General features: G+C 48.7%; 1 pseudogene; it reads right to left on the bottom strand.

Moving 5' to 3' along the window:
* LOC119104701 (RYamide receptor-like) overlaps nt 1-3,292 on the bottom strand; it is a 5,679-nt pseudogene extending 2,387 nt beyond the window's left edge.
* Between the last annotated feature and the right edge of the window lie 24,663 nt (nt 3,293-27,955).

The raw sequence follows: 27,955 nt of genomic DNA, 5'->3' as shown, positions 1-27,955 counted from the left end.
AACTCTCAGTAGGTCCGCAGTTCTCTGAGTCAGCTGTGCGAGAGATTGATGACTGGGCTGGACCCAGGCCCTCCTCCCTGCTCACTCTGGATCAGACTCTAAGCGAAACCCTCACTTCACTCAGAATACAGATGGCCCTGGTAACTTTTCCGCTGATGAATTACTGCGGGTGTCGCGTGATTACATGGCACAAACTGAGGATGAACGAGTTTGATCAGTCGAGCGGCGATGTCTGTTGGCTTGCATTTCCATCCACCACTAGCTCGTTTCAATTTCGGGCGGAAATCCATTCTTTGCTGGTAAAGTCGCGAATAAAGAACGATGTCAGTGCCATCTGTCGTGCAGACTTCGAAGCACACCGTATACGAAATTGGATCCATTTATAGGCCTGAAGTAAGGGCACGACCAAACACAGTGTTGACTTTCACTTCTTCAAGGCATTAATAACATCGCCGGACAACAAGTTCGCAATGCCAGTGAAAAGTAATCCAGGGTGAAGGTCGTGAAGAATGAACTTGGAAGGCTGTGGTACCTCTCACCGCCCCACGACATTCATTGAAGGTAAATCGCGCGTACTTTGACTTGACTAGTTTTGCTCCGTATGCATGATTGTGAAACCTTTCTTTGGGATGGGAAGTTGTGCTCAATTTTTTTTCTGAGAGAGAGAGAAATGAGAGAGAGAGAGGAAGAGGAGAGGAGAGAGAGAAGAGAGGAGAGAGGAGGAGAGGAGATAGAGGAGAGAGAGAGAGAGAGAGAGAGAGAGAGAGGAGAGAAGAGAGAGGGAGCGGAGAGATATGTATACATACGTATATATATATGCATTTATATATATATATATATATATATATATTATATATATATATATATTATATATATATATATATATATATATATATATATTATATATGCAAATATACTATCCTTGTACAAATATTTAAAGATAGATAGATAGAGAGATGCATGCTAACAAAACGTAATATATCTTATACGCCCTCCTTAATGTAATTTATCACCTCCATCACCGTTCTACCGTTTATTTGTATTTACTTCTTCACAACGCAAGGCGCATTTTACTCCAACGCATCGGATGATAAATTATTCGGGGGAAGTACCAGTCATGCTCCGCGAAGCGGCCGGCGTGCGGGATCATCGAACGATCAATACATTGACTCATTAGTCAATACATTGACACTGGCATGGCTTTAATACCCGCTGAGACGACCATCGACCACCATGGTTCTCCATGCCACTGGCCGCGGGCTCACCAAGCGTGCGTGCTCATCTTCCGTTTGGCGAGCCCTCTAAGCTTGCGTGCTCACCTTCCGCTTAGCGAGCCCTCCAGGCGTGCGTGCTCACCTTCCGCTTGGCGAGCCCCCCAAGCGTGCGTGCTCACCTTCCGCTTGGCGAGCCCTTCAAACGTGCGTGCTCACCTTCCGCTTGGCGAGCCCTCCAAGCGTGCGTGCTCATCTTCCGTTTGGCGAGCCCTCCAAGTGTGCGTGCTCACTAAGCGTACGTGCTCATCTTCCACTTGGCGAGCCCTCCAAGCGTGCGTGCTCACCTTCCGCTTGGCGCGCGCCAGCCTGATCTCCCTGACATCCTGACTCCTGATGAAGGGCGAGCTACGACCCCACACTTCCAGCGCGATCCTGCCGTACGTCACGGCCAGCACGGTCACCGGCAGGAAGTACTGCAGCAACATCACCACCACCGTGTAGTAGCGCCGCCCGTTCCCCTCCCACACCTGCCGGCACAGCGCCGGGGGTCAGGTCAGGAAATGTAGTCCCGCCCTCTGCCACACCAGTCGGTGTGACTACGGGGGTCGGAAAGTCAGGGTCTGTTGTCTCGTCGCCTCCGACACCTGTCGGCACAGCACCGGGGTCAGGAGGTCAGGATCTGTAGTCCCGTCCCCTTCCCACACCTGTCGGCACAGCGCCAGGGCTTATGCGGTCAAGGTCTGTTGTCTCGTCGCTTCCAACACCTGTTGGCAGAGCACCTGTGCTCACCCGTGGTCAGGAGGTCAGGGTCATTGCCTCACGGGGAAGCATCGCCTGGAATCGATCAAACGTAGCTGTACTGTTCGCATAGCTCCGCACGACAACCATATTCACAGCTTACAGGGCTGCTGGTTGTAGCATCTGTGAGCAGTGAGCCTTACGGACAGCATGCTACAATGAGTTGGATGCCCGTTACGCTGCATGAATGAGCCATAAGACGTTATGTTCACACATCACGCTGTATGTTCCAGGTCAGGATAAAAAATAGCCGTTGGTGGTCGTCTGTTGTTGGTGTCATTTTACTCCCACCAGGTTGAAAGAGGGAGGCAAGGAAGCGAAAGGTACGATGTCGTGGATAACTCGTAAAGGCGGGCGCACTTTCCCTGCCATTACTATCAGACTCCCCTGCTGAGGGCCTTTCTGTGCCCCCCTGATCCGCCTCTCCCCCAGCGCCACCACCACTCACCGCCCTCATCTGAGGCCCGCGCCCACCCCTAGCCGCCACGTGCGCCACGTACCCACCTCCTGGCAGACGCAGTGCTCGTGCATGGCGAAGTGGCGCTCCGCCTCTGGCACGGTCCGCGCGGGACGTGACGGCGATAGGCACGCAGGTGGAGAGGGCCAACATCCACACGGCCAGCAGCACGATGCGCGTCCTGCGCCGCGAGCCGCGCGACACCAGCGGGTGCACGATGGCCGTGTAGCGGTCTGCAGAGATGGCCACGAGCGTGTACGCCGACACGAAGACGGAGACCGCCTGCGCGAAGGACACGCCGCGACAGAGCGCGTCCCCGAAGGGCCAGAAGCCGAACACGACCAGGTGGAGGAACGTGAAGGGCATGCAGAGGCAGGCAATGAGCAGGTCGCCGGCCCGCCATGTTGGCGATAAGGATGTTGGTGACGGTGCGCATGCGCGTCGCGGAAAAGACGACGTAGCAGACGAGGGTGTTGCCGGTGAGGCCGGCGACGAAGAGGATCGAGTAGCCGACCCAGGCGACGGTCAGGAACGGCAGGTCTGGCGGCGTTTCGAAGCAGTGCCACGTGCGGTACTCCAGCGGCGTGATGTCGTCGTGCAGGCAGACGCAGTCGTGAAGCAAAGCTGAGTCCCACAGCGGTGTGACCTCGTGTGACCTCTGATACGCCAGACATGTTGATGCGTTGACCTCTGGCAGCAGTTCGCTGACACTGAGCTGCGACCTGTTGACCTCCAGCAGCGAACTGTTGACCCCGAGCAGCGACGCGTTGATCCCGAGCAGTGACGCGTGGACCCCGAGCAGCGACGCGTTGCTGGAGGTCATCAGTGTCGCGGGGTCACTGGCCATTCCTGCTTCGAAAGTCAGGTGACTCAACTAGCTGCGCTCATAGCAGCATCGCAGGTGACGTATCCGGAGTTTTTCACTCAGTCCCACCCCAACAGCAGCGTCGACCTCAAGGCGGTGTGACGATCACGTGGTCACGCGCCGAGCTGGCGACGGAGCAGCTGCGGCCTGCTTGCTCAGGTCAGGGCCGCGCGTGATGGGGCCCAGCAGGACGTGTCGCCGCGTCGTCGATCGGCCAAAGGGCACCGGATCAACGCCTTTTCCTGCCGGACACAACCGAGCACCAGGCATAAAACACCATTTTTTTTTATAGCCGCTATTGCTGATAAGGCACATGACATTGAAATGTTCTCCACGCCAGGTGTTATTTGCACGCATGTGGAGACCAACGTGTAACTCGTGCTCCTTCCGTCCAAAACTGCACTCCATTCATTGCGTGCAACATGGCCCCCATTAAGCTATCCCGGCTGGACGGCCGAAATTTGGCGACTTTTTCTCATCAGCAATTTGGTGGCTTTTTCTCACAAACAATGTGGTATAGCCTGCACAGTTTTCGCATTCCAATTCACCTTTAAGTATCTACAGACGTTATCTGTGGGTTCATATCAGGTTAAGTCGTAGCCATCTCGGAGGCCATGCATTCTTAGATGACCTTTCAATATTGAAGGTCGAACATTTTGAACGCAAGAAGATTTGTACGGTCCACACCTACCTAATGATTAGCCATGCCCTTTGCACACTCGATGATATTATGTTGATGTCAATATGTAGGACGTATAGGGCTATCATAGACGTTATTGGCTTCTACGCTGCAATCTGTGAATCCTTGCCCGTAGTACCGTTTACCCTGGCACCAACCATTTATCCGGTGCTAGATACCAAAGTATGGCAACATGCGATGAAGGAAGGTGACAAGGATTGATGTGAAGGAAAATATTACGGAGGAAATAGATCAGATTTCCGCTAATCTGTAACCGATTTCATTGATCACCGAGCGGTTATGTCATCGCAGCACATCCCTAGTGAAACAGAGGCGAATTAAGGTGGCACGTACATGCGTAAATATGGGGGTGGGGCGAGATTAGTATGAAGTGTATGTCTTTCCCTGCTGTACCAAACCAAAATTTTCTCCCATCGGTCTTTTATATCCTACAACTGAACTTAACTGGGGCACTTCTGCAAGCGGTCTGGGAATAAACTGAGAGAGACAAAGCCTCGGTTGGGATCATGGGAGTCCAGCTGTCGCAAGATGAGGCGGGATGAAGTGACGCTATGCCGCCTGAGAATAGGACACACATATACGCAACTCACCGACACCTGTTATGTGGGAGGATCAACCGCGATGTCCTCGCTGCGGGGATCGTGAACCAAATCAAAACAACCACGCCGATGTCAATTATGGGCACTGAATTAGCGGTGGCACCGCTAATTCAGTGCCCATAATTGTAAAGCCTGTAAATGTAGAGCCTGTGTTTCTTCATCTTGTATTGCGGTGCAGCGCGGGCCACGAGACTCCTTCAGCGACGGCTGCCCCGATCCTTCATCTGCGCGCCCCGAGCCGTCTCAGCCTCAACGCTCGGTCACGTGATCTACCGCCGCCGGCCATTGGCGGGCGCCTGCTGACCCAAGGTCCGACCGCGGCCAACCGCGGCAGGCCCCTGCGCGCCAGATGCTCCCGCAGCCTCACAGAAATGGGATTTGCGGTTATCTGGGTGCCTTTTGCAGAAATGTACATCAGAAATGCGCCACTACTGCAACAGAAGCGCCCAGCACTGGCTTAGTCAGAGTTGTCAACTGTCGAGGCGCTCGTGCGAAAATTATGAAAGACCGCGACAGTTGAAGTCATTGTAATCAGCACACGTCGAACACAAATCGCGAATACCCACCGTCGCCTGGCCAGTGATCAATGGCAATGATGTTACCCGCCTTCAATGGGATATAAATTCATTGGATAACTGAAATAAATTTGCGCTACAAATTTATTTAAGTTACGGGGACCTATTCATCTACCTGATGTGCTTTTACATATGCAGTAGGCATCTAAAACGGGCGTGCAATGTTGCTAGGCTGACACTGTAATTGTAAAAAAAGCCAACGCCCTTTGAATAAGCAAGGCACACGTTGGTCGCGGTGCTAACTCACTGACATGGTGGTTATATAACGGATGGTACCCTATTACCGATCACGTTTTCGATCGAAAATCCATAATAATACTGCTTAGGCGATTGAAGGAGGTGGGGAGCACCGTCTATGGTGGAAGATATATGAGATAAAAAGCTCGAATTTTAATCTGAGTGATTTCGAAACAGCTGCTCGCTGGTAAGATATTTCGCCGGGGTAGTCAGAGACCAGATGCTGTAGGTGAGACGCACCAATTCGGAGATGCAACGCTTTGTATAGCTCTATAACTATAAGTTGACATTTTTAAGATTTTGCGTCGACCGCTTATCCAAAAATTGCTTGCTTGCATATATGATTCGGACTGCAAGTATAGATTTAGCTTTTAAGTATGCTTTGACTTACGAGGATGGTTACTACCTTCCAGAAAAACCTTGGAGTTTATTTGTAACGTCGAAATGTAAAAATATCGTAAATGAAAAGCAAAACCAGTGAGAATAAAAAAGTTCCCGTTTACTAAAATGGGTGTCCCACCTTTCGGGCGTGATACAAAAATACTCCAATGAAACCTCAGGACTAGTTATGTACGCTGATAACACTGGGTATTGCGGACTGCATCACCTTAAATTAAGTGAGGCGCTTTTAACGTTATGCTACAGCACTACACTTCTTTCTTTATTAGCAGCCTCATAATGTGGCTTTTGCCCCGCCGCAGTTTAAATACGGGCATAATCCGCTGAGAACCGTTATCGGCTGTCACGGACCAAAGATGCAACTTTTGAGCTGTTTTTGGCCGCACGTTGCGGGTCTTTGTATCTTAAATTGACATTCCTACTGGTATGAACTGACACCAGTTCAACTGAACGTTTGTGATTGGCACAGCGGGCGGCAAAGGTCATTTACAGAAAACGTATTGGTTTGCGTCGCGTGACTAACGCTTCACTATAGGGCCGTGTCATGCGTTTCCCGAGACCAAGTGCGGGTCGAAAAAAGTCGCTGCGCTAAACACCAGAGCAAAAATCAAATCCATAGTATCATATGTCTGAATTCGCGCGATAATTGACTAATATGTGTATATATTTTTCCTTAAATAAAGTGTTCCAGGCCTTCGTAGCATTTATTGTACCAGCGTTTGGATCAGTCGGCGTATTGTAGGCATTACGGAACACATACGCTGTGAAAGGCAAGGGGAAAAAAAACACTACTTTCATAGTGATGAGCATAGAGTCCAATAAGATATCTCAGAACGGAGTGACGTCTTCAAAGGAACTATGAGGCTATTCAGAAGGATTTAAAGAAAAACTGGGATCACCAATCAAATTGAACCTGCATGATCTAGCAATAAGTTAAGAACACAAAACGGGTAGCACACTCTCCTTAAGCTCTTTACCGCTAATGAATGTCCCACATGTGTGTTTGAAATGTTGGCCTCAATGAAGCCAGCTCAGATAACAATCATCTGCTTGAAACCTCGCCCGCCGGAATCGATACAATGCATGCCGAGGTTTACGGCCAAGGTGAGGTGTGGAAAGAATGAGCTAGCCCCCCAGCGCCGCAACCCCCTCCCCACCCAAACCCTGTATTTAGACCCCCCATCAATTTGCAAAAATTTGCAAAATTTAGACCCCCTCCTGCGTTCTTCACCGCATTTTTTCAGGGAAAAAGGAAGCATTATTTCAAACAGGACCTTTTCAAAACAACAGCAACGCAAAACATTAATAAGTGCCACCGCCTCTGCGCTTTGTACTTCGCCCGGCACTGCCACAGACCTGTGGCCTAAGGTGCAGGCAAAGTTTCGATGTCACTTTAATGCATCGCTATGTCATTGGGCCCACGCTGATGTTAGAATTCGCAGATGTGCTGGCGTGAGAACGGTAACCAGACAACTTTTGAACTAGGAGAAGATCGATTGAGCCATGGGGAAAACCTTTCAGTGGACATTTTTCATCGCCCTCGTTTGCCTAACCTGTCATATTTCATAATTCTATAGAAATACACGTCTCGTATATCAAAGTTACTACGGAAAAGCAATCTTCAGCAGCCTCATTCTCTCTTAATAAACTTGTACCATCCAACGAAAGTCACTTATAGGTGAGGCATGGTTCGTCATGGGAACATTAAAGTAGGGACATAAAATCCTCGAGCTAGTGGAAACACAGCCCCATATGCTGCAGCTGTGTTCACATTAGCACAGGTATCTTGCTGTAAGACAGGGGGGCACGATGCTTATACAAGCAGAGCTGGCCATCTGCTGAAAGTTCTTGCGTGTTGGATGGCTGAAGGTTGCGTCATGTGGGATTTGCAGCGAAATTCACCACACCTTGCGCAGCATTTGACGAATGCGACACTAAGCTTGGCTGGGTGAGAAATAGTGAGAGTTTTGCAGTCTAGTCTGATGAAAACCGTAAGCGTTTGGATGACATAAATGACTCAGCCGTTGCCAGACGTGAGCCATGGAGTCTGTCCGGCCTGGCTTGTAACGTACAACGTACCCCTTTGCCTACCTTTACTAGGTAACCTACACGTACCTAAGTAACGTGACGGCACGTGACGTGACGTCATACGGGACGTTACGGATTCAGGAACTTCTGTCCGCATTAGGGGATCTATATCTGCAAAGGTAAAAGCAACGGATCGTACGCTTGGGCCCTGGGAGCTCACCGAGTCCCATGTTGGTTGGTGAGATTGACCCCACACTTTATTGTCGAAGCACGGTGGTTCCAATGCCAAGCCTCTAGTCGAACCACCTGCGCTGCCGAATATCAGTTATTGCCGGATGCATGGCTACTCCACAATTCGATACCGCCCGAGATAGCGGCGCATGCATCGGCCGACATGTCAGCCTTTGCCTTCAATCATCGCAATTTTATGGCGGCAATTCCGCGGCATTAAGATACGGGCCGATGTCTGGCAAACCCCCAACCTCTCCGATCCCTGCCAATATCACTCACAGTTAAAACTCGACCCGTTCGCCGTTCCACGATAAGCGCCTGATGGCGGTCAGCAGACACGAGGCGATTACTGATCACCATCCCGTTGCCACGCCCCGCTCGGAGCGCAAGCAGAGCTTAGCATTGTCACACTTGCGCCATTTATGGTTCCAGCCGACTCCGACGAAGAAAATATTGCTTTATTCCGCAGTGGTTCGTTTGCCCCCGTCGTCTGTCTCACCCTGTGAGCCATTATATATATATATATATATATATATATATATATATATATATATATATATTATCTATATATATATGGCGCTGATCTCGGCCATGGTGGCGTTCGTGGGCCGATAGCCGCAATCGATGTTCACGTATCAGGAATCAAGTCACGATGACCTGTTTTAATGCTTACATTTGTCATAAACAAACTTCAATGTCGTTTATCATTACGCCTATTACATGGCTAGCGACATGGCAATGTCGTTTAACATTACGCTAATTACATTGGCTTTCGCATGCAATTAGCACTGAATTGGAAGTGATTCTTCGTCATCGTTTGACTATGATTAAGTGTAACGACATTCATTTGGGCCTTCATTATCATGACTGGTCACACATAAATCAATGGCGTTGAAAGAAAGCGAAACCAACCTCCCTCAGTGATAAATGTGCTTCGCCTTGGACGAGCCCGAGGTGCTCGTCCGCGAGTTGTTGGCGGTGTCCGAGACTCGCGAGCAAGATACGAAGCAGGACGGCAATCTCCAAGTGACGAGCCCGAGGTGCTCTGTCCGCGAGTTATTGGTGGTGTCCGAAAACTCGCGAGCCGAAATAAGAAGCAGGAAGGCAACCTCATGCGATGAGACCGCGAACCCAGATGGGAGAGCAACGCTTCCATCGCAGGGTGTTGTACAAAGCGCTGTCTCCGGTTGCTGAAGCAGGCCCGCCTTCGGACGGGGGTTTTTAAGCGCCACGCGCAACAGATACTGTGATGACTAGATAACCGATGAATGTATGCATGCAAGCGTGCCGCTAAGCGCCGGGTTTATTCATGCCCTTCATGTGTGTGCATGTTCCTAGCACTCACCTGTGTTCTTGTGTTTTGTGTTTATGTTTTCACGACGGGCCGAAATGGCCGGGTGTGTGATGTGCATCGCCATCAATGTTACGGCTTATGTTTAAAATGGTTCAGCATGGCGAGGTGCTCGACGTGCTCAGAACACGCTGAGCATCACTTGCATTTGGCCAGCCGAGAATGCTTCAAAAAGGAAGTGGCGATCGCAAAAGGTGGGAGAGGTGAGTGATGGAGAAGAGGTGGAAAAGGTGGAAGAGGTAGATGAAAGAGGAACATGCAAAATAGGTTGGTAAGCCCTTTGTTTTGAAAATTTACGTTCTCCGTAGGACCCCCAGGCGAGAGTGATTTTTATAAAACTCATTACACACGCACGAGAGTCGCACTTGTAATATGGGATACAAACACATATTTTGGCGAGAGGACTAAGGGGTCATAGGGTAGTTGAAGAAAAGTGCAAAAAATGCTCACAGTCGCGATACATGCCACTAGACGAAGGCGAAAGTTACAGGGAAGGAGTGAGTGTTTGCTGTATTTAGAGTGCAGTTTTTGCTTGGTTCTTCAATTTTTTATCCATTTTCATCGATTGGTCTGCTGACCATATGCTGACCGCATACTCGTCAGAATCCCTTCGGACTTCCCCGCACTCTCAGCAGATCGAGGCATGCTCGAGCGCAGGGTAATCGGCAGGTCGAGGCATGCTCGAGCGTATATTACATATCATTATAAACAGTTCGTGATTCTGGGACCATGCTTTTGGTAAGGAACTGCTGCGCGTATGAGGAATCAAACGCAAGAATATTAAGCACACTTCCGCTGATATTCTGGGTATCATCAATATTGTTGGGCTATTCTTATAGCCATGTGCATCAACACTGGTTGTGCGCACACATTGTCTGATAGGGTGCACCAAAGGCACTGCGAAATTGGGAAGCAAGCTGGTGTTGTACTAATTCCAGCCGCTTTGTTCGTGCACATACCGACGTACATTGAAACCGTTTCATAACACGCGCGCGGGTGTCAGAATTATAAAAGGAAAATGGTTTACCATAGGCAGCTCCAGATCCGTTGTTGTTAGTGAGGGTGAGGCGTTTCCGTTGAGTGAGGCCAAATACAAGGTCATGCAGTATACTGCCGTCGTATTTGGAATAAAATAAAGACAGACAGTCCAGGTATGCAGCCGTATCTGCTCAACGCACTGAATGTTCACCATAAATATTTGGGAGGAGCGCACTCAAGCACGCAAAGATTGTGCGCACCACGTAGCCGTTTCACGCGAAAAGGTGACCCTAATGGTGCCTTCTCCATTCTTATTTTTACCTGTATCCAGCCCTATTCAACATATCAAATAGCAAAATTGGTTTGCGAGGCGTATATCTGACGTTCATATCATTCAAAATAAACCAAAACGAGCTGTTTACAAAATAAATCTTTTTGCCCATCATGGAACAACCAAGATTTTTCATTCCGGTTTTCAGCAGCACATTCCACGCATATATACATACATGGAAAGACCCTAAACATGGGTCTTATGGTTCTTTCCATGTATACATACATACATGGAAAACACCCATACATTACAAGCCGACGCGCGTTGATGCAATACACATCACTTACGGGCACGGGCACAGAGGCCATTTGAAGTTTTTACAATTCGTGATTTTTCGTCACCCCATCTGTTTCTAATTTTGGAAGATGTAAAACAAGATCTCATTGACACAAAATGATGTCGAATGTCCCATGAAAATTGGACCAACCGTCTTCGTGATCTCTGGTGGCAGGAAAACTATGCGCATGCAGCTTGGCACAAATCTAGTAGCGCACGGAGAATGCTGTTAAGAGGCGTGTACCGTGAAGTATGATTTCATGGACGTCGGCCACATGTGATGGGCAGAGCACCAAACCTCGCAATATTCACCGAAAGCTTCTCGCATACATGTATCATCTGGCAGGGAACCGTCTCGCTACAGCAGACTGATGAGGGGCCGGTCCTGGGATGTGTCCTTTCCGTAACGACCGTCATCGCTACAGCAGACTGATGAGGGGCCGGTCCCTGGGGTGATGTTCCTTTCCGTAACGACCGTCATCGCTACAGCAGACTGATGAGGGGCCGGTCCTGGGATGTGTCCTTTCCGTAACGACCGTCATCGCTACAGCAGACTGATGAGGGGCCGGTCCTGGGATGCGTCCTTTCCGTAACACTTTATGCAAGCGGCGTGATGTTCCAATTCCTTTCAAAAATAAATTTCATGAGAAACAAAGTCACATTGAGCGGCAAGCTAGGTGGAAGGTCACCTGATGAGTACCACATGCGCTGCGGAATATTTATTCATGACCAGCGGATGCTCTACAATCAACCTATGCCATTCTAAGTTGCACTTACGTCACTGAAAGGGGACGTTTTTTAAGATGTTTTCAAGAAACAAACGAACAACGCTGTTATCCACGGCCTTGGCTGTCCCAGCTAACACCATTCTTCCCTCCCTTGGCCGGGGCAGGATACAAAGAACAAATAAAAACGATCGTTGAAGTTTGTCAGCGCTCGATCTTAGCGTCCTCGAGCAAAAATTTATCAGATTCGCTTTACGCTTATCGATGGCACGGTCTACCTCTTAGCATGGACAGGTCTGTCTGCCCCCGCCCCCCCCCCTCCCCCCACCCCCCCCCACCCACCACCCGGATAACCGATGATGCACCTTCGACGCGTAACACACAGTACAAACACTGTGGGAGGCAAACCAAACAAAAACACGGCGTATCTACCCGACCTCAGCGGGGACACCGTAGTCGCACGAACGTAACGGCGAGCCAGTTAAGCGGCCCAATAAAGGACGCTCTCTCAGACAGCCACGATACGCATTACACAGAGCTCTCACCTGAGATCTCACGTGGGTATCCCACCGGTGCAGGAAACCGCAATACGTCAAGGTAACCGCGGGACTGGCCGACCCTCAAGACGATACGGTAGCCTGTAACGCCCCGTAACCGCTGCAAGATGAACTATCTTATGTACATACGACACGCGCCTGGGCGCCGGCTTCGGGGGCTGAGCAGCCAGGCTCCGCTGTTGGCGAGACCGGCGCCTGCCGCCGACTGCCGCTGTCGCCTGGGGCGCCGAGGTGACCTGCAGCGTGCCCTGAGGCTACGCGCATGTGTCGACGCCCCCATCGCCCCAAAGCGACACGGGCACTGTCGTGCACCGCGTGTTGGAGGGGAGGGGGGGGGGGGCCTGTGTGTGCTTGGTGCATGTTGGACGCGTGAAAACTGGACGGGAGATTTGGAAAAAGTGGGAAAAGTGGAAAAGTGGGGAAGGTGCAGAAGCTGCAAAGATGAAAGTAGAAAGTAGAAAGGAGAAACTGCAAGCAGCATGTGACACAGTGGAAGTTGTGTATAGCTGTGCACGGTAGACGAGATGAATAAGAGGTAGATGCGGTGACCATATGGGGCACACTGGCTTGGCTAAAGTTAAACGCGTTAACTACTACACTTGGTTAACGCGTTAACCAAGTATTAAGTGTAGTGTAGTGTAGTGGCGTTAACCACTACACTACACTACACTTGGTAAAAAGTTAACGGCGTTAACCACTGCGCGTCTGTGAAACCAGAGGTACGGAGGGTTCGATTCCTTTGCGGTGCCCGCCCTTCCTGCCCAGGGTGAGAGGAGGGCGACACTATATAGCCCTCAGCAGCTGAGTGCGTCGTAAAGCCCCAATGACTCACAGGGCTTGGTAAAGGTGCCTGCATGCAAGTTGTACGCAGCACGCACCTCAAGGCAATTGTGACGCTGATTTTTTTTGCCTCGCCCTCCAAAAACTTAACTGTGACGATCAAAACTATGTGAAAGACATATATTCCAAATAAAGGTATTCAGAAGCTGCCAGACACCGTTGAATTGCGCGCGCCTGTACCATTTCGGGGTCAACGCGTCGAGCGGGGCGCGGGTCAATGCCAACAGCCATGGCTCCGTCCTTGACGCCAGGACCCGAGAAGCAACGGCGGTCGCATCCGACCCGTTTGCTCGCATGGACGGGCGCGTTAGCCTACTACACGCCTCCACCAAATCACGCAGTGCACCGCGTTACGGCTGTCGCACCGGCAGCTGGTGCCGAAGTCGCATTGTCACAACGCTGGAGGCGAGCTTGTGCTGCATGTATCACCAGCTTGTGGCGCGCTCTTAAGTTGTCCTGAGCTGCATCTGCTGCCACTGACTGCTGCATCAGCAGCGTCAGTGCTGCGTCAGCGGTGTCAGTGTTGCGTCAACAGTGACCGTTGTAAACGAGGAATTTGTCGCATCCGTCAACTGGCCCGTCTTAACCATCAGATGCTCGGTTTTCAGCCTAGTGTCTCCCGCAAATTCGAAGGGCTGTTAGACCTGCAGTCCCTGCAGTAGGCTCGAGGCGTATCAAGATGATGGTAATGATGGTGGTGGTAGTGGTGGTGGTGATGATGATGATGATGATGCTGAAGAGAATTGCATCCAAGCCGAATAATTTGAATAACGTCTTCTTGACAGGCAAACCCAAAGGAGCCCTTAACTTTTGAAAACAAAATTTTACTGACATAACAAACACGCAGACAGAAGGGCGCGCCATAGTGTATCTTTCACAATCTCAGGCGAGTCTCAAGTGAGTCACACAAGCATGGCACGGACGGGTCGTGAAGAGCTTTTGCATTCACACACCACCGTAAACAGTGTATACACGAAGATGCGTGCAACGGGCGTGTACAGTATGCCACGTAACTCGGCACTGAGCTCTGGACGCCAGCCCCGCCGACGAGAAACCGTAAACAGACGTAAACCGCACAGCACGCGACGAAAGGCAGCTGCGTGTCCCGCGGCGCCCGAGCCAGGCCCGTCACGTGACTCTTATGCACACGACACGTTACGCATGCATGAGAGGCACGTGACGAGATGGCGAATCGGCGGAGGGGGAGGGGCGGTGCGAGCTGCCAATCACCTGCGAGCTGCGAAACTGCCAATCACCTCTGAAAAACGCGAGTCTTATGACACAGAAAACGAAATGGAAACAGGGTGCGATCGTTGACCATGCTGCATCCGTTTGCTAAGATCTTTATTACGGAAATTACACACCATTCTAAAGTTTTCACAAAAAGCCGGCTTCGCATAGCCTTGAAATCGAAAATAATCCCCTGTTGCAGCCCAAAGCAATTTATGATATATTTCTGCTTGGGTTTTAAATTTCGAATATTGTAGATGCAAATCAAAGCGGCAAAATTCCGAGGAGAAATCAGGCTGGGGGTAGGTCAAGCCAGCCATAACGGCTTAGCTCCCTCCCGCAACCAATTTTTGGAAGTGGTGGGCTGTGACGCTGGCTTCAAGGCCGTGCAGTTTCGCTGCCAGCATAGCGCGGAGCCCTAAAAGCCCTTGTGCGTCTGGCAGGTGTCAAAAAGGATGACTAAGTCGAGCTGAGCAAATACAGTCACGAAACACATTACAGCTCTTCGTGGAATGGATTTGCGGAATGCGGTCGAGTAGAACTGTACTCTACACTGTATGTAATATGTATATATATATATATATATATATATATATATATATATATATGTATATACATACATGCATGCATGTTAATTGTTACCTTACAAGTCGAGACTCATATCATCATAGTTCTTCAACCAGCGACGCAGGAATATATTCTGCACTTTACATTATATATATATATATATATATATATATATATATATATATATATATATATATATATATATATATGCATGCATGTTAATTGTTACCTTACAAAGTCGAGACTCATATCATCATAGTTCTTCAACCAGCGACGCAGGAATATATTCGGCACTTTACATTTTATATATATATATATATACATATATATATATATATATATATATATATATATATATATATATATATATATATATATATATATATATATATATTTATATATTTATATACGTATGTCTGTATGTATGTATGTATGCATCAATAATAACTGATACCCTAGAAAGTCGTGACTCATATCATCATAGTTCTTTAACTAGCGACGCTCTTCGCGGCTAACAGCGACTGCGTCGCTAGCAAAAAACACATACGAACAGTGAACGTCAAGATGGTTCGACGCATACACACCACACAAATTGTATATACTGTACAAGCACATGCAGCAACCCATGACCCATTCCCCAACCTACACATATGTATATTTTATTTCATCACAATTTCCAACGGATACGATGAAAGCATGTTGTTTAGCGCAGTTTTCGAGATGTACAAAGACTCTAAGATACTCAAATCAAGGTAGGAATATGTCCTGTCTGAAATGGATGTTCTCGTATGGAGAAGGGAGTCATGTTTTGCAATAAATTAATTGCAAAGTCTCAGCCCTCTCCCATGTGAGAGCATTCAGTTACTTGTGACACCCCAGTTTTGGCTTCAAAATCTAGCATCTTAGACTGGAAATTTCCGCGCTTGGTGGCATAGTCTTACAGTCGTTATGCATCTTTGTTAAACGTCAAGCGACGTGTCTGTCATGGTAATCAAAGAGTTAATGCAGAACTACCCATGGACTGTGCGCTGGATCAGATGAGATCAGATGAGATTAAAATGATGCGAACAAGGGTCAAAGAGTTAATGCAGAACTACCCATGGACTGTGTGTTAGGTCAGATGAGATCAGATGAGATTAAAATGATGCGAGCAATGGTCAAATAGCTAATGCAGAACGTACCCATGGACTGTGCGCTGAATCAGATCAGTGGTCAACCGTCAGTGGTCAGATGCCGTTCACAACCATAACAACCGAGCACAGTATGCTGCTGTGTTTACATCACGCCACCATCTGACTACGGTTCGATCAAATCAGACAAAGCCTTGATAGTTCAGGTATTTATTTGTGTTAACACTCCACGGACGACCATTGAATGGACGAACTCGGATGATATGATCATTTGAACCACCTAAGGTGCCAAAACGTGACGCAGCCACAGGCACCTAATTTACGGGACATGCAATACATTATGTCAACTCAATGAATGATTTGCCTCCCTAGTTTGTGTCGCTCGAGTCAAATAAGGCCCAACAAGGTTCGAGTTTTGTTGATTTCATGATATCATTACCAGTAGTCCTACAAAAAATGCTGGTAATTATTAGATGCCTGCGTCGCAAATAGGACGGTGGTAGGGTAGCAGATATATCTAACGCTACAAGCCTAATTTTTACATATATACTTGAGTCGGTGTTGCAACTCATGACTTGGACCAGGGTGACCAAAATCGTTGTCCGAAGTGTCATCACGAAATTCTTCCAAACCAAAAGGCTGGTCAAGGTCATAGTTAGATCGGAGACAATTACTGACGTACCTGAAATCATCATAACAAATCCGCTTATCGTGTTCGTGGTCAAGAAAATCAAACTGAAGGTCAAAGCTCCCAATTAGGCAATTTCCCGTCAAAAGGCTATCTGGTTTTGACACTAACGGTGATTATCATAAGTGGCTCAAGCCCAGTGATATCGTTTTCAAACAGAAAGTGAAATCGCCTAGAGTCTAAAACAGCATATAAAAGCCGGAATGACTTTGTCTACAGTATTGTCACATTAGCTTAAAAACTGACCTAAGAATATCTTCACTCGCAAGCATGGCCTTCTTTTGGCTCACTATAGATCAGTGAACTTAAAGGATGCTTTCTTGATTTTTTTGACATCACGAGAAGAGCTGTTTATTCATCTACAGGATTAAGAATTTTGCCGTCACTACTCAGCACCACTCGGAAGTTAGTTTAGAAACCTTACGGGTCTCAAATTATATTCTAGTCAAGAGTCATCTGCATATTGGGTTCGTTACTAGAACAATGCGTACTTGTTTCCGAGCTTCACTCGTATGCGGCTATTGCTTTAATATGTGTAATGCTTTGCAGCTTCACATAACCCAAAAATGACCAGACACACACACACACACACACACACACATATATATATATATATATATATATATATATATATATATATATATTTATATACACAAATGTGTATGTGTGTGTATATGTTTGTTTTAAAATTACAAGGAAGCAAAAGTTTGCCAATGTCGGCCAGCAATCCGGCGAATGTCCTGGGTCAAAGGTTAACGCTGAGTCAAATGTGACAACATGGCGGATCAAAAGGTTGCACCTCTAGTTCAGAACCTTTTTGAAGTTCATTCTTCGTCAAAACTTTGTGTAATGGAGAGTGCTAAGACCGCAGTCCGTCTGCCTCCCGGAACCCACGCCGCCCGCGGATGTGCTGGATGTAGCAATATATGGCATGGCGGATATGGCTGAATCCGGCCAGCTGTATCCGCTTATGGTCCTGGGTAATTTTAAGAGTTCACGCACTGAATGGCTACTTTTGGTGGTTTATGCTTGTACGGGAAGGACCTAAGTGCCGTTCAGTTGAACGGTTTGACTCGCATTGAGAAAGTTGAAAACCTGAAAATTCGACTCACACACTGAATTGCCTTTAAACAACTTGCCTTTGTAATGCATGCAGTTTGTGGCTGCAAACGTGCTGTCTTCGTCTGCCTGCACCTTTTCCGCTTTGCCTTTCGTGACCCTTAATGCCTAAGTTGCCACGAGGACAGAATAGTTCTTGCAATTTGGAAAGTGATTTTAGTTACGTTCCTCTCTACGTCAAAATTAGTGAATGGTTCTACCTCAAGGTGGCCTTGTCAAGGAAAGGTGGCGGTCCAATGCCACAGATTTGACTGAGCAGTTAGATAACACAGAATCCTAAAGAGCTGATCGTGGATCTTCATGCACGCCACAGTTTCGATGTAATGGCGAAGAGACATGTCAGTAAGCGTGACACGTAGCACCTGTCAGAAAAATGAATAATATGACAAAAATTCCGTAATATATAATTCTGTTGGAAGAATGAATAATATTACAAAAATTCCGTAATACGTGGCTTAAGCAGAGTGCCACGTATAAGCAACGATTGGGATTATGCAATACACCGGCAGTGTTGCGCAATGATACGTGTGTCACAGGTAGGGCTGGTTTCTACAGCGCATCAAAATTGTTGTAATTTGCCGCTGTTCTAATTCTGCCCTTTGCTCCTGTCGTGGACACTGCTGTTCGTGCTCACAGTGACCAAGACCTACCTACCTGCTGAACTTTGCGTGCTTACCATGCTGACCATGCTTACCGTGCTTACCATGCTTACCATGCTTTTCCGGTCTGCTCCAGCTTTAACCGGTCATTTTGATGGAATGGTCAAGACTAGTCTGGTAAAATTACGATGCTCTCAGACAGCATAATTTTCTTTGTAATGTTTCAAATAATGCCCTTTCTTGTACTCTACTGCTAAATTGCCTACTAAATTCCTGGTACTATTAGCTGGTTAAGCGGACAGGATCAAAAGACACACAAAGTCAGCACCTTTGCAGCGCTCTGTAAAATTTGCTGTTTTTAAATTGCCGTTGGACCAGCGTCTTCACGAGTACCATGCACTCGACATGACAACGTAGCGCAGCACTTGCTGGCCTCATGGCACCGTGGCACGACACGTGCTCGACATGGCACCGTGGCACGACACGTGCTCGACATGGCACCGTGGCATGACACATGCTCAACATGGCACCGTGGCACGGCACATGCTCACCATGGCATCGTGGCACGGCACATGCTCGACATGGCACCGTGGCACGACACATGCTCAACATGGCATCGTGGCACGGCACACGCTCGACATGGCACCGTGGCACGGCACATGCTCGACATGGCACCGTCTCCAGCTCACCGAAACTCGCGGCACGCCACAGCCGGACCGGATGCTCCAACTTCCCATAAGCTGAGTCGCTGCTGGCCCGTGGTCCACACCGCCGCACCCAAACCGAGCTCACCTGGCCTCCTCGCTCGGCAACGCCTGGACGTGACTCCACGCGGTCCAACAGGACGCGGCCGCCTCCTCCGCGCGCACCGGTGCCTCGCTGTTTGCCCGGGCTGTTCTGCGTTTCGCGCGACTGCGCCAGCCAGTGCGAGTCCGTGCACTAATCACACGTGCTCTCAGCTGGCCCGTCACTATCTTATCGAAACGAGACGCCACACGGGGCGCGGGTACGTTTGAAGTATGTGGCGGCGCTAGGCACGCGCCACTGCAGCTAAAACACGCCCTTGTAGAACCGCGTTTGTTAGACGAGGGATATTCGTGACTTCCTTGCGCTCGAGCGCGCGTGCCAAGGATCTGGATGTGAAAGTAGTGCGTTAGAAAAAGCTGCTTGCGGAATTGCTGGAAGTGGGCTCGTCTGGTCTGTAGGGCGCTGTTTGCCAAGTCAAAAACTATGCCGCGTCCCGCACTACGCCGTAGCTCTGGCAATTTTCGTAGCGTGCTGCGACAATGCACGGACAGCTCATCTGTTTACGGAAAAAATGCACCACACAGATGTTTTCAAAGCCGTTTTTCTTACTGTACCAAGCTTAAGTGCATTGATGTCGTTTTGGTTGCTTTTGCAAGGTCAGGGCGCCCGAGCTTAGGTTAGCTAGTTCTAGCTTTGATCTTTGTGACTAGATTTAATCGTTTGAATGACGTGCGTTCAGAACCTAACTGGCACATATCTGACAGCTTGAAGAGGGCTTCAAACGCTTGTTATCGTTTATTGCTTTGGTTTGTTTATTTTTTGTATTGGCGAACGGGTCAATCCATCAAAAGTTTTCACCAGTTTAGCCTGGCGTGACACCACAGAGGTAATGTCAGTAGATTTCTTCTAATACCCATCTGATAAAGCTTTCCCAGATACTTTCAGCTCTGATTTCCAAAGGTTCGCAGCATGCTTAGTCTTTGATATAACAGACTGGGTCTATAAAGCGCTAATTTGATCACTGCGACCTTATTTGATCTGTCAATGGTTATGTCCAATACTGTTCTCTCACACCTGATGCAGTTTGACAATGGTTTCCAATGCCGTTTTCGTTGTGGGTCCAGATTACTTATTTTTCCTTTTTCATTACTTTCGAGATCGTAAGCTTCCTGTTTGTAAGGCAAAGGTAAAAAAAAACTCTGGCAGGAAGATGGTTAAAGCTCGATGTTGATGATAGCTTACCCTGGGTCTGTTACCGCTGCACATAAAAAGAATGAAGTACAAGATGCTGATTAGGCTGTTCCTTCAGCACAAATAAAAAGTTGAGCTCATCGACAGCCACCTAACTTTGGCTGCAACGAAAGCAAATTAGTAAATCAGGCTGGGCTTCTCTAACTTTGGTCGTAACGAAAGCAGATTAGTAAATCAACTTGGCGGGAACAACGCAGTCGTAAATTGTGTTCAGTCTGATTTGTGATTGTCGATATTGCAAACATCGTAGTGTGAGTTATTTTGCTTCAGACGATCTACTGGCTTCAGGAGACGTGTAAGTTAAGAGCATGCGCAGTTTTGGGTAAGACGGGCTTAGATAGATCGACACATGGATTGCATTTAAGATCATCCATGATATGGCTTTTCCGGCATCCACGTCACATACCTTGGACACGAAAAAACACATGGAAATTACGCACGGTGATAAAAAAAACGCGTAACGCATTCATTGCGACGCCAGGTAAGCGACTAAGCTGTCCTTGAAGTCCAAGGTGCAGTGGAAGAGAGGTAAACGTCTGGCGGCGGCGAGCTCCACATGCGATTCTCTCGAGAAACAAATATTCCGCGAGCTCGGTGCGCAGGACCTGCAACAGAACGTCAGCTGCGGCCCGAGTGACACGAAAGGATACTGAGGCACGGCCGACCACCGTTCGCGCAACGCCTCGGGTGCACGGGTGTTGGGTTCGCGCAACGCCTCGGGTGCACGGGTGTTGGACAGGGTGTTAAGGATCGTCATCATGTCTCGTTCGGTGATCGTATCAGATATTGTGGGCCAGCCCAACACTGGCAGTGTGGGCGAACCACGATTGTAGATATTTGGACTGAGGGCGATGCGAACACCGAAGCGCGGTGATTTTTGAACCCACTGTTTCTCTACAGCTGAGCATCCTCCCTCGCCCTCCACACACAAACGCAAAGTCAAACTGTATAGAATGTGGGGAAGCATCAGCGCCTCCACCATCATACTCTTGGTCTCCGTCAGTACGCGATTGTAACAAACACGATACGAACAAGGGTAACCTGCATACCGTAGCAACGACGCATGATGATGGATATGTGATTTGTTCTGCTCGGGGTAGATCCAGAGTTTGATTCAGTCGTAGTCATATTTAACCGTTAATTGAGGGTCGTTGTTAAGCCGGCGATATCTAATCAGAATCATATCTCCTTTGGAAGGGTGTATTCTTAGTCCATTCTGACCAAACCATTCCAGTACTACTGCCAAATTTTCGCAACACTAGTTTTGAGGTCCGAAATGTTGGTCGGGAGATCGGTGTCAGGAAACTGGGCGTCATTGGCGTTCATTACGTTCGTTATGTGTGAAATATGCTGTGCGAAGTCATTTGTGAACAGCAAAATTAAGACAGTGCCCAGTTATGGAGTCTTGAATGACGCCGTGCATGGCTAACAAACGTCGAGAGAAATGAGTGACTTTCCTCTGCATCTCGCTCAAACTGACTTACCCACTTCTATGGGCCATTTTAGATTAGTTCAATCAACCCCATATAATCGCTTTACAGCCGAGAGACGGAAATGTGCCCAATCTAGTGCAGTTTGTGTTGTGTTATGATTAGGGTTCAATGACCCGCTACTTCATTTTTTGGCACATTTCGCGCTGCCGTTTCTGGGATGTTTTGGTAGGATACACACGCACACACGCACCACCACGCTCGGAGCAACTAAATTATGACCTGGATTACAGCGGTGTTCTCAGGGAGCCAATTCAAGTTCATTCCTTCATTATGGTGTTCTGTGAAGGTCACGTCTAACAGATACTGCTGACCGCTGTATGAAACAGCGTGTATAATGACACAAACAGAAATTCTTTCGGTCATGCGAGGCATAAGGCCTACGAGGATTCATTACTTTATGCTGGACTCATTACTTATTATGCTGACGAGCGATTTCTGCGGTTGCAACTGGCGGGGTCGTGCATTCGTGAACTGCAACTCGTTTAAATTTGTATCGACCACCGATATTCATCGAATTCCTCACATCAGGACAGTCATGTTTCTGCTGCACGCTGCCGTGAAATATTGAGCATTTCATTAGCTGGGTGATGTTGCTGGCATGTATGCAGCAGAAAATAATTAACTGAGGTAAAGGAGTATCATTCAGCAAAAGCTTCGCGAAAACACCGCTTGTAGACAGACACACACCGACAGCACAGGTGCATCGTGCCAAGTATTAATCAATGTGAAATTTTCTCTTGCTTTATCTTACCTCTTTGACATATGGGCACTCATTCCAACTGTGATATTATTGCATCCTGTCAGTCTTTCCGTCAAACCATATAACTTTTCGGATGCAATGCATCTCAACCGCCAGCGGACTCTCAATCCAGGTCCCTTGTGACAACGACCCCGTAAAAGGTCAGGTTGAAAACAGGGTGAAGCACATTTTTAGATGAGCACGCCACCGTCATGATTTGGAATAGTGTTGAAATGTTCTGGGCCTTACAATGACACGCGATATGGCCTCAGACCAGCTCCTTCTGTGTAGTCTCCGGCAGAAGACTTCTGCAGAGCATCGTCCAAAAGCGCAACTTTAAACCAAGTGCATAAGTTTATTGTCACGGGAAGTAACGAAAACTTACTCGAGTGACAAATCAGGGAAAGATACAAAGCGGACTCGCGACAACGCGCAAGAGACCACGAAGGTTCTACTGTGCAGATCCAACAAGTCTTCGCAGCGTTTGGGTGAAGACCTCATCTGCAGGAAGAACGCGGCCCAGCGGTTGGCAAGAACTGACGGAAAGATATTCTCATACAGGTTCCCCGTCCACCAGGTGCTGACCGAGACTGATAAACAGGCCAGCACGCGTCACACCGGTATTTTTTTTTGGGGGGGGGGGGCGTGAGGGGGTGAAGCTGATGCTGAAAGGGCTGGCCCGGCGTTGAGGCTACGGACAACTCACAACGGCCATCTTGACGTTCAACTCACCAGCCAAAGCTACCAATTGGCCCACCGAACAGCCTGACGTGGTTGCTGAAGCCCGCTCCCGCGGCGCAAAACGAGCTGCATAATGTGCCAGCTCAGCAGGGGCACACTGGGGTCTGTTTGTCTCAGGGACCAGCATGGCCCTGCAGGGGTTACAGCACCAAGCGGTGCATGCAGATGTAAACTAATTTTGGAGGGTCCTGAAGCGCAGGTTGGACGGCAACATGCCTTAGCTGAACCAGCTGTGGTTCCAGCAAGATGGGGCTACAGACCCACACCGCCGAAGAAAGAGGCCTTTAACACGCGCTCGGGGGGTGAGTTTGATCCCCCCGAAGAGTTTCCAAAATGGCTTGCAAACGGTGCGGCGAAGCCGCGCAAATTATTTGAAAACTGTAGACAGCTGAATAGTGGTTTGTTTGATATGAAAAATTTAATTGTAGCTTGTGAGGTCGCTTAACTACGGCAGGTCAAAGTCAGGATATGGATTCAGCAAAGTCAATTCATAGGGAATCATTCATTCTGATGCAGCAACCTAGTGTTAGACGGAGCCATGAATCTCTGAGATACTTTTTAGATAATTAAACGCCTGAAAGAATAAATTTCATTGAACGAGGGTCAGGTATGAAGGTCGGACCAAGGTCAAAGCCAACCTGTTTTATTACTCTAGGGCTCGCTATATGGGGTGGTATTGCTAACAGGAGCCGCATCACACACCCTCAGTGGACATCTTTAAGGTCATAATAGGTCACTGACCTGAAATGACCCAGACCAGCATTTTGTTTTTAGGAACATACTGCTCATCGTATTCTTTACCGCTTACTTAAACGCAAAACTCAGAGCAGCCGCATATGATTTTGGTCACGATAACATTCAAACAAGGTCACTGACCCTAAATTAGAATGTGATCTTTTGCTTAGAACAGACATCTAGTCCTGGGGGCACTTCGGAGACCAATCCGGTGTTTGAACTTGTTTGACCTCATTTGGCCAGGAGGTCGTAATCTAGGAACCCTAAGCTTTCTTTGCCATGCTTTCCTTCTTGGAAATCAAAGTCATTCTTCGAGAAGCCAGTTAAGTCCATAGGTACAAGCACGAGGATTTTAGAAAACCCTCCGTTTCAACACACCATGTGGGAGGGGCCATTAACATCACTGCGCACCCGCCGATGCAAAACATACAACCACCTAGGCACACATTTGACGTGGCATGCATCTGGCCATGCATTTTGCATGTGGACATAGCGTGGCAATCGCAACAGGGACGCAACACGGTGCGGCAACCGTACACTGTTTGTAGAGGTCGCCCGGCACCGCCCCCCCCCCCCCCTTCCCCCAGCCGCAGCCCTGCGTCTCCAGCAGTCACTGGCGCTACCGCTACCGCGGCGCGTCCTTGCACGATGTGGTGTCCTGCGCTGGGGGCAGCACTGGCCGCCCTCCTGCTAGTCTCCGGCGTCTGCAGAGCGAGCCTGGGAGAGGAGACGTTCGTCATGAGGTCGGCCCCCTTCCTGATGAAGAGCCAGGGTCTGCTGACCAGGCCGGAGGACGTTCTCGCGCTGGAGGACGTCAGGTCCCAGTGTGAGTACACTGGCGGGCTGTGTGTGAGCCTGGCTACACAAACAGACGATTGTGTGTTCCTTCCAACTGGTGAACTCTTGGCGGCGTGGTCAGGTCGTCATTTCTGGATCCCGCGACGTAGACGATTGTGTGTCCCTTCCAACTGGTGAGCTCTTGGCGACGTGGCCAGATCGTCATTTCTGGATCCGCGGCGTACGCTATTACGTCATCAGCACGCAACGGCATGTCGATGGTGCAGTGTCAAATGGCTCAGGAGCATTGAGCGATACAGTTGAGTACAAAGGGGAAGAGCTTACTCCAAATGGAGACTGTAGGTATGTCACAGCCAGTTTAATTTACGACAGATGCACTCAAAAGGAGTACTGAACTGGGCTACTGGATCTGGTGGATAGAGGATGCATAGATGGGTGGATTTGGATGGAGTACTGAATTGTTCCGGAGTGTGTTTTCATCGTGAATAAAATCAGCTCCTTTCCCAACCGTAGCAGAACTCCACTCACACGCGGCGTCCACTCACAGGCGACTGCCTGACCCTGTGCCTGGTCAGGGAGGTCTGCCTGGGCTTCAGCTACGAGGCCAGCACCGGCAAATGCGCGCTGAATGCCGTGCGTGGAAACAGCGGCACTGCGGAGCACAGAGACGGCGTGGTGCTTCGGTTCCGCGATAGGATGGGTGAGTTACTCTCCGATTCCACGGCAGGATGGGTGAGTCACTCTCCGATCCCGCAGCAAGACGGGCGAGTTACTCTCTGATTCCACGGCAGGGTGGGTGAGCCACCGCCCGATTCCACAGCAAGTCTCTCTCCGATTCCGTAACAGAGCGGGCAATTCACTCTCCGATTCCTGTGGTAATGATGATGGTTTGGCGTTTAAGGGCCCGTCGGCGTCAAAGTCATTTTGCGACCACTCTCTTCGATTCCGCGGCAGGATGGGGAAGCCAATCTCCGATTCCGGGGCAGGGAGGGGGAGCCACTCTCCGATTCCGCTGCTTGGTGGGGAAGTCATTCTCTGTGGCTGAGACTCCTCAGCAGCAACAGCACATGAGTAAATGTCGAAAGGTTGGTTCACCAAGTTAGCATAATAGATGTTTGCGGATTCAACTTCACGACTGCTTAACTTCAAACGAAATCCATTGGTTCCAACCATCACCAGCACAGAGACGTTGGTGTGCCCCTCTCATCTGTCTTCCAAAATGGCTCCAGAGCTGATCAATATATCACAATACGGCACCTCACCTAAACCTCACCACCCCTGACAAGTCGGATTCTCAAATAGCAAAAATAAGCCGAGAAACACACCTAAAAACCTAGTCTAAGTTTCGTCGAGCCACGGATTCAGTGGCGTGTGGCATATCTTCGGTATGTGGCCTGTGGCATATCTGCGGTATGTGGCCTGTGGCATATCTGCGGTATGTGGTATGTGGCATATCTACGGTATGTGGCATGTGGCATATCTGCGGCATGTGGCATGTGGCACATCTGGCGGTGGTGGGGAAAACGGGCATATTACTGGCAAAAGTGCAAGTCGATGTTCGCGTTCAGTCCCGTGCTCTCGTCTGCCGTTCGTGAATTTCACCGTTGTGCAACGTTTTTAAGGCTTGATGCAAAGCCTGAGCCCCCAGAGTGGGCGGAGACGTCGAGCCAGCGTAGGCGAGTGTACCGATGATAACGTATTAGTACATGGATAAGACAGAAGTAAAAGCCTTATTCATGGTAGAAAAACAAGGAGAATGGAACTATTGATGCGTTGATGTTTCGGCAGCATGCCTTTATCGAAACGAGTAGCCAAAGTTCTATTCTAACTCCTAGTTGTTGTAACAACTAGTTCTGTGCTATTCTAGTTCTTTTCTAAGTCCTACTCATTTCGATAAAGGCATGCTGCTGAAATATCAATGCATCTATGTTTCCATTCTCCAGGTATTTCTACGATGGATAAGGCTATTACTATTGTCTTATCTATGTGCATAATGTTTCTCGCAAATGCACCTAACAACTCACATAATTACCATCAGATCTTAAAGCTCCCCGGTCCATAGGTCATATAGATCATACCAGGACCATAGGTCATAGGTCATAGCGTTAGGTCAGTATCCATGAGGCGAGCGGTCAATGGCACCTTCTTCGAAACCGATCTCGTTTACAGGAGGCTTGGCCCAAACCAATGTCAGTCAAAACCAAAGAAAAAGTCATGAAGCGTTGTGGAAGCACCTTCAAGTCCATGACAAGGTGGTGCGCCCCTAAATCACGTATTTCCAAACCTAGGTCATGCTCTGAAGCCTTATCACACCCATTGCTTTAAAATTTAAGGCGGAAACGAAAGCTGGTGATAAACAATGACTCACCTGACGTCGTTAGCGGTGTACAAAATTAATCAAAATATTTTGGAAAGGTTGTAGTTGTCGCTAAAAAGGGTCGCCGCCACTCAGACGTCACAGTTGCTAATAAGCGTGAAGATCAAATCGTTCTCAAATCGCTTCGAAGAGAAGCCCTTTGCCTCACAGCGGCTCGGGAACATGCGCCAGCATCAGAAATTCAGTGCTTGATGATCGAGTTGAGCGGCAGCTAGTGTTTAATACCCGCGCGACGCAGTAACATCTTCTACTGCATGCGAGAATGCATCGGGTGCGACAGACCCACTGCGTGGTGGCTGTCGGTCCCGCGACGCAAACGAGAATAGCCTTTAAAGTTCCGGCTGTTCTGTTTAGCACGTAGAGGTATGCAGAAGCATGTAGAAGTAGACAGAGCCGTCGGGATGAAAGCTTTCTCCTCTGCCCGACAACTACGTCCAACGGCTCTGCTCAAGACCTGGGCAACAGGCTGATAAGTCCACGCCCGGTGGACAACACACGAGCTAGCGGTATCAATCGTTGCCGATGATACATTGCCGATTACTTACTAGAAATATAATTATTCATAGAAATAATAAAATAT

This window comes from Pollicipes pollicipes, unplaced genomic scaffold (assembly GCF_011947565.3).
Source record: "Pollicipes pollicipes isolate AB1234 unplaced genomic scaffold, Ppol_2.1 Scaffold_6052;HRSCAF=7182_pilon_pilon_pilon, whole genome shotgun sequence".
Lineage (NCBI taxonomy): Eukaryota > Metazoa > Arthropoda > Thecostraca > Pollicipedomorpha > Pollicipedidae > Pollicipes > Pollicipes pollicipes.
This window is presented reverse-complemented; position numbering and strand designations above follow the sequence as displayed.